Source organism: Lissotriton helveticus, chromosome 5_1, assembly GCF_964261635.1.
Source record: "Lissotriton helveticus chromosome 5_1, aLisHel1.1, whole genome shotgun sequence".
Taxonomy (NCBI): Eukaryota; Metazoa; Chordata; class Amphibia; order Caudata; family Salamandridae; genus Lissotriton; species Lissotriton helveticus.
The window spans coordinates 76,463,244-76,475,930 of NC_136065.1; positions in this window are offsets into that span (position 1 = coordinate 76,463,244).

The following is a 12,687-nucleotide window of genomic DNA, read 5'->3' on the forward strand; positions in this document are numbered from 1 at the left end:
TGTCTCAACATGGGTTGTATTGTGCTAAAAGACTTTGCTAGACCACAAACATTAAACACAGCGTCATTAGTGGATTGATGTGTTCCACTTGAATGCCTTCTGCCTAAACAAGCTCTCGGCATTGCGTGGCGGGGGAGCGGTTTCCTTTGAAGTCTGATACGATGGTGTGCGATGTGCACGCGCCCGGCTCACATGCACTGTAGGCAATCCGCCTTTGGGTGCATTTTTCAGAGCCCTTACTTTATATCTCGCCAAGCATCCCTATCGGGATGGCTTAGGCTCGACCTAAAAACGACATGAAGTGGTATTCTTTTCACATTTACTATTTTTAATAATGCAAGTATTATCCAAACTTCTGTGCATTTCTCTGTATCGTAATCAAATCCGTAGAGGGCCAAAACGCATTCCCCTTAAGGCACAACAAAGAAATAACATTAACTCACTGAGTTCATTATACTCAATACTATTCTGTAAATTGGAAGTACCGTCTTACAAAACAGGGGAGTCCTAGAGCGTTGTATAGGTCCAGCATAGGTACTCCTATGGAAACCAATAGATAACGGGGCAGCCGCGGTCCGTGCAGGTAACACCGGTAGAGCCATGTGAAGGGGGATTTCGAGGGAAGATGATGATGGAAAATTAATTCTTTATTTAATTTCCCCTCTGCATCCTCCCTCGAAATCCCCCCCTTACCTGGCCCCATTGCGGTTACCTGCACGGACCGCAACTGAACAGGGTATGCAGCTCCATCCGAGAGAGAGAGAAAGGGGTCAGACAGATCCTAGGTGAGTGGGCGGCAGTGCTTAATTTGAGTAGGTGATTTCCATTGCTCAGCACCGGAACTTAATCATCAATACCAGAGCTTTTCATGAGCACCAGTTAAGGACACTTTTATATAGGGAGATTAAGTGATTTGCCCAAAACAACTGGATGTTGAGACAACCCTGTGACTTGAAATGGTTCCTCAGCACTGAGGTTGGCAGCTCTGGCCATTATGCCACACCCCCCCTCTCCCCACTTTCATAGTTAGTATTTTTTTCTGTTTTAGGTGGTGCGAACAGCAGAAATGAGCTGGTGAAAGCTGCCTCTTGACGAGAGGCCCAGCACTTACTTTTTTTTACAAATTAACCACTGGTGGGTGGGGTCCCCTCTCTTAGGGAAAGGAGCCCTCATACACCTTGATGGGTGTCATGCCTCATCATAGGCTCTGCACTTTACCCCCAATGCCGTATAGCCACCACGCTTTTAACCAGACAACTAGACTCCTCCATTAAAGCTTCTGTTTAGAGGACTGCCTAGTCTATTTTAAACACACACTTCCCTATAGATATCCCCTTTCATGCATCAACCTACACGAAAGGGCCAGACACTCACACTTCACATACGGCAACGGGGAAAAAAGATTTCGGACAAAGAGCCCCCTGCAGGTACCCGTCAGCATTGCAGCGCCTGCACGTCGAGGAGAAAAGCCCTATGATGAAGCATGACACCAATCTGGGGGTGTGAGGGCGCCTTTCCCTAAGGCCCGCCCACTCCCCTAGGATCTGTCCGACCCCTTTCTCTCTCTCTTTCTCTTGGAAGGAACTGCATACCACTGTTATTTCTTAAACTGGAATCCCCACCATAAACCGGATTGATTTAACATCACTGCGTATCCTGCCAGTAGAGTTGAAGGTTTTCTGCCGTTACTGATATCGAGCACTCCAGGCACCAGTGCCAGAAGTCCTCCCAAGCTGGTTGATGTACCTGACCGCAGACACATTGTCCATCTTTAGAAGCATATACACCAACACACTCTGTCCCTCAAAGATTTAATTTTAAACCATCTTGGTAGGAGCTCCAAGCACTTGATGCAGGAGATTCTGCTCTTTCCTTGTCAATCTGCCTGCCATGGAAATATCTCCATATCTGGCTCCCCAACAACTGGAATCTGAAGTTTTGGGCAGATGCGAATATTGCCTTCTGATTCCAGGCCACAATTTGATTCACCCCCACTGCGTCTGTGACCTGAGTTCCTGTGGAGTCACCAATTCAGAGTACATCTTTCCTCTTTGGAGATGAAAAGCTTTGAAACTCTCAAGTGCTCTGTCAAGGAGAGACGCACAGTTTTTTAATATACTTCCTTATAATTTCAGGCTTTCCGCCTCTTTTTTGTCCTGGTGAAGACCCGCCTCGGATGCAAATAACTGCGCACCACACTTTAGGGTCGAAACGTCGACGTTATTTACATCAATCCGCCCATGAGTTACACCACTCTAAGCAAAAGAATACATTTTGTTGTGACCAATGTAACGCATATGGACAGATGATATTCTATGTTCTTTAGTAATGTTTATGCTAGGTGTTTGGATCCCTGTATAAACCACGTTTCACGTATCACTACCAGTCACTGAAACCGTTTCACTGTATGTACGATTTTTTACTGTTTTTGTTTAGGACAGCCGCAACATACACTGTAATAATATCTGCAAAATAAGAAAAATTACTGAATATCTAAGAAAAGTGTTGTGTCTTTATGATTTGTGCATAGCATGTTCCCCTATAATGCATGAAGAGACTTACTATTGATTTAGATACACAGAGAAATTCCTTCATTCCCGACAGAACCACTATTCTTGTATCATGGAGATGGGGGGGGGGGGGGGCAGAAAAATCTGCTAGAAAGGAGGGCAATTGAAGTCTCACAATGGTGGCTAAAGGGTCTTCCTCAGGTCTTTTTTGTTCCCAGTAATTTTCTTCCCCAGGCGGCTGGGTGGCTGTCACAGCATATATTACTAAACACAGAAAGGCCATGGATTGACTTGCGACCAGTTCTGACTTCTCCTGGGTGATCAGCAACACCAGATCCTGAAGCAACACCAGTTATGTTCAAACTGGACTTCAGTTTCAAAGGCCACCAGTTCGTCGGTAGAATGTGTGAGTGAATAACGAATGATGCCCCGTACTCACCTGTATTCTACCACCAGGCGCCATGGGGGTGAGACGCCAGCCAGAGTGGTAGAGCTACAAACTCATGCCCCCTCCATTTGAACTGCAGACACCTCCTGTGTGTAGCAAAAAGGGGGACCATTAGGTAGGCATCTCAGTGCTAACCTAGCCATCCAATCCCCTGGAAGAATACCCCTCAGCAGATAGAGACCCTCCATCTTGAAGTGGCGGTACACCAGCCTCTCGTTGAACTCTCGCTCTCCCAGATTAGTGACGGGTCTGTATCCGTTGCTGTTCTCTACCAGGAAGAGCTTTTTTTAATAATAATAAAAAAAACCCTGGGCCTGCTATTAGAGCCTACCCTCGCCATCTCCATCACTTCTATATCTAAGAAAGCTCTGTCCTGCTCCGAAAATCTCACAGCTTGGGTCTTACTGCTTGCACAGGTGAATAAAAAAACTCTATGCAAAACCCCTGAACTGTCTCCAGTACCCGTAGGTCTGTTGGAAGTTCCCCCATCATCTCCCTAATATTAGAAATAGAAAAGGGGTACTCCTAAGTGGAATAACCTCCTGGGGCATTAGCACTTCCCCATAAGCCACTACTTCTTTCACTGGCACCACCTATCAGTGGAGGGAAAAAAGACCCCAAAATGACCTCCATCTTGCCAGGCATTATTTCACCTACATAGCCCCTCTGGGCAGCGGCCCCTGCCTCCTCTAGCTCCAGTACAGATCTTCATTATTGAAGGCTGGTCTTTATCGAGGGCGGAGAACGTTGCCACAAACTTCCCTAGTTCTTTTACGATGAGGCCTCTGATGAGAAACCCCTGCACTGCTGGTCCAGCCGCCAACACCATCCCTCCCAACTTTGGTCTGCCTACATTGTTCTGTTGATAGAGTGCCGTTGGCATTACTTAAGTTACAGATAAATATCTGGGTAACTTTATGCTCTAGAGGAGGCTGTGTGCAAGCAGCCTCCAGTTGAGTCTAACCTCTTTTTCAAGAGGTTACCATATAATCTTTGCCACATAGTCGGCCCCTTTGGACGCAGGAGTCCACTGGGACGATCTTGGGTGATTCCAAACGTAACTGGTGGAAACGGAGCCTTATGCGCCTCTCTAGTCGGAGGAAGTCCAGTGAGGCAGGTTCTGCTGCAGCCCAGTTCCTCCTCAGACGAGTCTCTGTCATCAGTCCTGGCCTCCCTTGCTTCAATGGAGAAGCCGTCGGGGACCACTAGGTTACTGTATTTCAGGAGGGTAATGGTCTGAGCATGCGTGCACTCTTACAGAAGACCTCCTTCAACGCATCAAACTCATCCTGCTGCCCAGCATCACACCTTTTCAGAGCCTTCTTAGGTCTTCGAGGTCCCTGGGACACTCAGAGGCAGATTTACAAGCCCCTTGCGCTACTTTTGCGTCATTTTTCCCATATTCAAAAGGACGCAAAGTGGCGCAATGGCACGTCTGATCCTCGACATCCCCCGCCACAGCCACATCACACCCCACCTGAGAGACCTGCACTGGCTCCCCGTCAGCAAGAGGATAACCTTCAAACTCCTCATCCATGCACACAAAGCTCTCCACAAGACCGCCCAGCATACCTCAACAGACGACTCAACTTCTACTCCCTCACCCGCCAGCTCCACTCCGCCAGCCTCGCCCTCGCCACTCTTCCCCGCATCCGAAGAACAACCGTCGGCGGCAGATTCTTCTCTCACCTCGCGGCCAAGACCTGGAACACCCTCCCCACCAACCTGCGGCAGACCCAAGACCTACCGGCCTTCAGAAGACTCCTCAAGACCTGGCTCTTCGATCACTCACTAGCAGCACCCCCCCCCCCTCCCCGCCCTCCCCCCCCCCCCAGCGCCTTGAGACCCTCATGGGTATGTAGTGCGCTTTATAAATAGGATGATTGATTGATTGATTTGTGCCTGAGGGCTCTTGGACTACTAGGACCTCTTCTTCCCTTCGCCAGGTTTCGGACGTTGTCTCAGTGCAAGTGGACGCACAATAGGTGGCAGTGGTAAGAAGAATGCTCTCCTTGGTGGAGGGTTCATGTGCAACACTAGCTATCGACAGGGCTACAAAACAGAAAATAAATTTAAAGTTCTGGCCATGTTGCAGGTCCTGCAGTGGATGCGTTAGTCCACTGAGCCACCAAACCTGCCCCCAGGTGATCCTACGACAACTCTGAAGCCGCACAACCAGGCCAAGTGGAAGGACCTCACGCACCCATCCAACTCTATCCACATAAGGAGTGCGTCCAGAACAGCGCAAGGGGGAACCCATGTGCCAATGTATACTTTCCATACAGGGCAGGAAGGAAGTGCATGACCTGCACCTCTTCACACTGCCCTATTTGGAAGGGAAGCACTATACCCTATGGCGATAGGACACCGCATCTAGAGCAGTGTGGGACTGCCCATCTCGCGACACTTTGTTGTAACTGAAGTGCGCGTTAAAAGGTGCCAAATCTCCGCCATGTTGGTCCCCCGGCCGAGCCTATGGTAGCAGAGTACCTCTCCTTTCGCCACATTGTTTCCGTTTTACCCTGAAACCTCCTTCAACACCAACGACTAAGGCGTAAGTTATTAAACGAGGAGAACACCACCTGGAAATGAGGAATAACAGGGCCAGCTGAGTCTCTCTCGCTTTCTCATAGCACCAACCTTTATGCTGTAGCCCTTATGTCCAGGGTTAAAGTCCGGTTTGGGGGTGAGCCGCGATCAGACCAGGGTTAACCCGACTGGCACTTATTCACCTTTGGTGAGCCTCCAGAAGCTTGAGAGGTGCAGACTCCTGCTCCAAACGTAGCCTCCTTCAACCGAGGATGATACACGAACTCTGCGCCTTCACGAATGTTGCATAGTTTGTGCCCAGGGTGCCAACTCTGCCCTGCCACCACTTCCTTGCTCATGAAGCATATGTGTACAACAGTAGGTACTAGGCCAGACTTTAAATCACCGTTAATACTGTTATTTCTACAAAGGACACCTTTTTTCTCATTTGGCAGTGTCCCTGCCACATTGTGAATGACTCCTTTCTGATGTAGCGGCCCCCGGGGCTTCACCGATCCTCGGATACGACTCGCGTCAAGGGTTTCAGGGTCCATTTGGAACAACTTTGAATTTCATCACCAATTTTCTGCTACCTCAAGCCATATGTTACTGAACAAAATTGAATTATACATTAAAGATTGAGATACAGAAATAAACAGAAGTGGGATACAGAGAAATTTCACGTTGCCAGGGGGGCCCTTTGGATGATGGTGGGGGAGGGGGGGAGGGGGGTTGACAATTGCCTACTTGGCCAAGGCTTACAATGTCTCGGGGCCAGGGTGGGCTTTATGTAGATGCCTGCGATTTACAAAGACTGACCAACAGCTGTTGATGGGCAGAGCATCTAGACACCTACTTCATGCAGGCAACAGGAAACAGACAGAACACCCCTCCCATTCAACATGGACATTATGGTACTCACAACTCGTCTACCTACAAGCCACAACCTAGAAATATTCAATGCTGAACATTACACAATACTCTGTCAGGTACGGCTCCTCCGTTATGGCGGAGGAGCGTCGCCCCACTGCTTTTATGCAGGGCTGGACTGGGAAACAAAACCGGCCCTGGCAAAGTGCTCGGCCGGCCACCCTCCCCCCCGGGGGTTGGGGGTATGACCGAGCTTTTTGCCAGGACCGATTTTCGGCCGATTTTGTTACAGGGCCGATTTTGCAGCTATGCTGCAAAAACGGCCCTGTAACAAAAACAGCCCCCAGGGGGCCCAAAACTGCCCCCCACCTTTTCAGCGCACCGGGGGATTGCCCGGTGCCCGCAACGGCCAGTCCGGGCCTGTTTTTATGCAGTGCACTGCAAAGGGAGCATAAAATGATAATAATGGAGTTATCATTTTATGTTTCCTGCTGCTTTGCGGACGAGCTGCTCTGCACTCAGACCAGGGCAGGGGAGGAGTGGTTTTCTGTTCTTCCTGTGCCTCAGAGAGCAGGAGCAGAGACGTGGTACTGGCGCGCCATGGTAAGTGTTTCTTTTCTTTTTTTTGTACCGCTCTCCCCCACCACCTCACAACACCTCCCTCCCTCCCTGTGCGCCCACACCCGCCGCACCACCTGCGAACCATGCCAGCCACCCAGCCGCGACCGGTAGTGGGAGTACCGGCCGGGCGGTGACATGGGGGAGGGTGGGGGGGGGGGTAGTAATGTATGGATTACGGACTTTAAAAGGTATGCAAACATAAAAATAAATAAAACGAATTTCGTTGCACACACTGCATCACCAAATGCGATGCAGTGTGTGCAACAAAATTTGTTTTATTTATTTTTATGTTTACTTACCTTTTAAAGTCCGTAATCCATACATTACTACCCCCACCCTGACCCTGACCCTGCCCCTGCCCCTCCCCCTCCCCCTCCCCATGTCAACGCCCGGCCGGTACTCCCACTACCGGCCGCGGCTGCGGCCACCACTCACAAGTCCCGTTCTCTTGCCGACATTGCTGCTACACATTCACCCAGCTCTGGACTCAGGCAGCTTCCACCAACCCACCAGACGCCAGCGCACCAAACCCCTGAGCTGTATCCTCAACGTACTCTCCCTGTACAGACATGCAGTAGAAGTTTGGGACCTTCCAAACACCCTCTTGCCCAATATCGCCTTCCTCACAGAGACCTGGACCAATGCCAGCTCCGCTCCTAACATCGCAACCACCATCCCCGCCAGGTACAAGATCCTGAGGAAAGACCACACCAGAGGAGGCCTCGCCATTGTCCACAAAAGCTCCCTCCTATTGACAACCTCCATCTCGAACGACGTCTCACCCCCCCATGGAATATATCCATTTCCAGATCCAGCCAAACCCCAGAACGACACTCTAGTCAACACTTGCCTACAGGCCTCCCGGACCCTGCTCCCCATTCACCAATACCATCGCAGACCACATTGTGCACCCCGCCCTCACCTCCGCGGACTCTGTACTGCTCGGAGACATGAATTTCCACCATGAGAACCATAGCGAACCAAACTCCACCACCCTCCTAGAGAACCTCGCCAATATTGGACAGAAGCAACTTGTCTCCACCTCCACCCACACAGCAGGACACACCCTTGACCCCATCATGTCCAGAGGAAACAACATTTGTTTCAGTCACACCATGGAACCTCTCTGGATGGACCACCACTGCGTCCACTTCTCCTCGAAACCTACCTCCCACAAGCCTACACCCCACCTCCCATGCAGAAACTGAAGCAAAATCACCAAAGAGCACCTAACCTCCGCCCTCCTCCCCCTACCACGTCAGACGCCAACACTGCATCCAACGACCTCCACCAATGGATCGCCGAATGCACCAACACGCTCCTCTCTCTCCAGAACTCTGACAGATAACACAATATGAAACCCACTTGGTTCCCCACAGACCTCCGACAATCCAAGCCCTTGAGCCAATGACTTGAGACAACACGGAGAACAATACTCATGAAGCACGCACCACCTACAGGGCCGCCACCACCGCACACCACTCACTCAAGAAAAACTCAATTCAGGACAGAATCCTCTCTAAATCCAACAACTCCATGGACAATGAAGAGCATTGACTCCGAAACACTCACGGACCCCTGCCCACCACACATCTTCCACAGTGCCGCCTCCGCCAACTATGACGGACAATTAACTGCACCATCGAAACAGGCATGTTCAACGATGACTGGAAACGCGTCAAAGTTACACCCCTCCACAGACCTGACGGACCTCAAGAACTACAGGCCCATCTCTCTCCTCCCCTTCACTGCCAAAGTCATTGAGAAAATCATCAACACCCAGCTAACGCACTTCAAAGAAACCAACAACATCCTCAAATCATCTCAATCCGGATTCTACAGCAACCACAGCCCCGGGACCGCTCTCCTAGCCGCCACGGACGAAATCCACACCTTCATCGATTAAGGCCACCCGGCAGACCTCATTCTACTTGACCTCTCAGCAGCTTTTAACACAGTCTCCCACCGCAGTCTCCACGAAACCGGCATACAGGGAACTGCCTTAGACTGGATCCACTGTTTACTCTCCGGCAGAACTCAAAGAATACAATTCCTGCCCTTCCTACCCAAACCCACAGAGATCAGATGCGGAGTACCCCAAGAATCCTCCCTTAGCCCCACGGTCTTCAACACCTACATGGCCCCCCTGGCAACCATCATCAGAAAACAGGGACTCAGCATATTATCCTAAGCAGATGACACCAAACTCATCCTCTCCCTCACGAAGGAACCCAACATCACCAGGCACAGTTTCCAGGAAGGAATGAAGGACGTCCCATCCTGGATGAGCAGCAGCTGCCTGAAGTTCAACTCTGAGATAACAGAAGACCTCATCCTCGGATCCCCCCGCTGCGTGGGATGACACCTTGTGGCCCCCGCACCCCATCTGAAACCCTCCTACCCCCCCAAGAACCACGCCCCCAACCTCTGCATCATACTCTACTCCTCTCTCACCATAACCAACAGATCAACGCTGTGTCCTCCACATGCTTCAACACCCTAGCATACTCTGCAAGAACTTCAAATAGATCCACCCCGACTCCAGGAAGACCCTTATAACGAGCAGGCTGGACTATGTAAACGCTCCCTACGCTGGAATCAACAAATCTCTACTCTACTAACTCCAGACCATCCAGAAAGCCGCAGCCAGACTCGTCCTCAGCATCCCACAACATGACCACATCACCCAGCACCTCCGTGACCTCCACTGGCCCCCCCGTCGAAAAGAGTTATCTTCAAGCTGCTCACATACGCATACAAAGCCCTCCATAACACTGGACCCCAATACCTCAACAAAAGAATCTCCTTCCATGCCCCCAAGAGAAACCGCCGCTCCACCGACCTAGCCTGTGCCGATATCCCCTGCATCCACAAAGCCAGAATGGGAGGCAGATCTTTCTCCTACATTGCGGCAAAGACCTAGAACGAACTCCCCTTCAGCATCCGATGAAGCCCCGCACTTGAAGCATTTTTTAAAAGGCCTTAAGACCCGACTCTTCGGATGACCTTAGAGGTGCCCAAACTCACCCCACCAGTGCCTTGAGACCCTTATGGGGTCTATAAATCCCTGATTGATTCATTGTGGTCCTGGTGGACCGCGAGGGTGTCCAACTGGTACCCTCAAGTGGAGTTAAGCACCACAGGCGTGGTGCTGGCAGCATACAGCGTAGTGATCAGTAGTAGGGAATAGTTACTTTTTTACCCTGTGTCACTGCAGTGAGGCCTACAGGCTCATTCACTTTTAAAGTTCCGCTGCTGGGTACTTAACTCACCCATGGCTTGCATTCCTGTAAGCTGGTTGGGACACAGTGGAGAAGGGAGAGACAGGCTTCCCCAGCACATTTCAAATTGTGCTCCTTGATTCAATGAGAAGTCACAAAAATGGGCCTGGGCACTCCTCAGGAAGGAATCCAAGACCACATGCACTGGATTAGGTATGTCTGGAGGGGTTGCCGCTGCTGACTTCTCTGTTGTGATCAGGTGGGAGCCCTTGCACGGACTGATACAGTGTCCTGATATGCCAGAGTGGGCCACCAGGAGCATCAAGAACTGGGACATGATCTGTAATATCCCACAGGAGAAGTGAGCACCTGGGCATCATCACCCAGGTGCGGGACCCGCAACAGGATCATTGAAACCACCCCCCACGGGAGACAAACCAGACACTTACCCTGCAGGAGGAGCTGCAGAGAACCTCTGGTCACTTCTGGATCACGACCGCATGTAAGGGACTCTGCACCTGCTGAGTGCAGCCGCGTGCAGAAGACTCGGCTGCTTGGAGTGCCCACGGACAGGTCGCGCACAGGAATTCCAGACTCAATGCCAGTCAGTGCAGGCAAGACCGATATCAGGCCAGTCTGTCCCAGGGCAACTTGACACTTATTAGCTCTGGAAAACTATTGATGTTAAGTTAGAGTCAAAGTGCAGCAGACGCGGACTACTAGTGGAGCATACCCTGGATGTCACCAAGAGTGAATGGGGAAAATCTGGTGCGATTCCTATACCCTGTCCCAGACAGTGATCAAGCCAGCAAACCTCAGGAGGAACCACCTGTATACCACCCACAGAGTCTATTGGACGCCGGGGAAACTATCCAAGATAAGTACAGTGCCATACCACTGCCCTAGATGTCAAGAACTGGCTGCGGATGACCATCACATGTTTTTGGGTTGCCCAAAGATTGTTCAGTATTGGGCCAGGGTATGTGGCTTCTTAGAGGAGGTTCTATTAAGACCAATTGAACTTACCACTACCCTGGTCTTCTTTGGCCTCACACCAGATTACTGTATAAATTCTCCTGCCACAAAACTGCTATTCTATGTGATAGTTATTGCCAGAAGGGAAATCTGCAGGGGAATGGAAATCAGAGACCCCACCAACATTTTCGGAATGTCTGAGAAATATTATTCTGATAAGTCAGTCCCATATGACCTGTGATGAATCTAGTCGAGATAAGGTCTGGGCAGCCTTGGAGACCTGGAGGATAAAAAAAAAAAAAAGAAAAAAAGAGTGAATGGGGAATAACCACAATCGCTAACGAGGGAATGGGACATGGAATCCCCAAAGAAACACTACAGCCGCAACCCCAGTGAGAGGCTGTGTGATTGTTTGGAAATGTCGCATTTTACCTTTGTGTTAGTTAGCAGTAGAAAATAAAGTGAGTATTTGGCTGTGCAATGATTTATTGCTGCTGTGTATATTTTGAGTTGTGAGCCCGTGTCCACTAATCTGTAAGGGGCACCAGAAACCAACTGTAGTGCTTTGTGGCCTCGTCAAGAGTATGAAGTGCGATGTAAATCCTGCACTGCCATATACCCATGTGTCCAGGTTCCCTCCTCTGTGTCAGCCGTACGTCGCACTGAAAGCTGTGTGCACATACCCACATCACTGCGGGCTCTACAGACGCATATCGCCCGCCTTTCCAGCGCCATACCACGCCTCTTACATCATCCCGGACCCAACCCGGCTGCATTTACCTGAAATAAAAAACACACCACAGCCTGGGAGTCTCACATATGAGTACATGTATTTTGCACAATTAAAGCGTCACAGACTGCAAAAAAAAAAAAAAAAAATAAGGAATATGTACAAAACCGTGAAAGGAATTAAATTTTTTAAAGAGAAATAGGTTGACTCTCTTCACTTTTTCTGTCACCCATATCTGAAAAGCAAGTGACACAGACCAGAATGAGCGGCCCCGTCTCGCAGGTAATGTCCATTCCACCTTTGGACGCAGGGCAGACCGCTGAAGCTCGTCGCAAACCCAAACTATGGCAGCCAAAGGGTCTTCAGTCTCTTCCCTTGTAGCTTTGGTGAAGATTTTAGCGGTGAGCAGTGAGTGGCCTTGGGTTCCAGCTAATCAGAGGCAGCTTCAACATTATCTTCTACCTGTAAAAATAATGTTGGGTTCACCTAAGTGTAACTTCAGTCCGCTGTCTCTAAGAGACACATTCTAAAGTGGCATGAGACGGCTGCAAGATGGCTGCTCTACAGGGCATAACAGGCAAGAATGCACAGAACGTTCCAAAATGGCTGGCTTCCTGTAGAAAAAACGCAAGATGTAGTTGAAAGATTTAAGATGGCCGCCATCTGGTCATACTATAGATGGGATGGCAGTTGAAGGTTCAAAATGGCTGGCTTCCTGTAGAAAACACGCAAGATGTAGTTGAAAGATTTAAGATGGCCGCCATCTGGTCATACTATAGATGG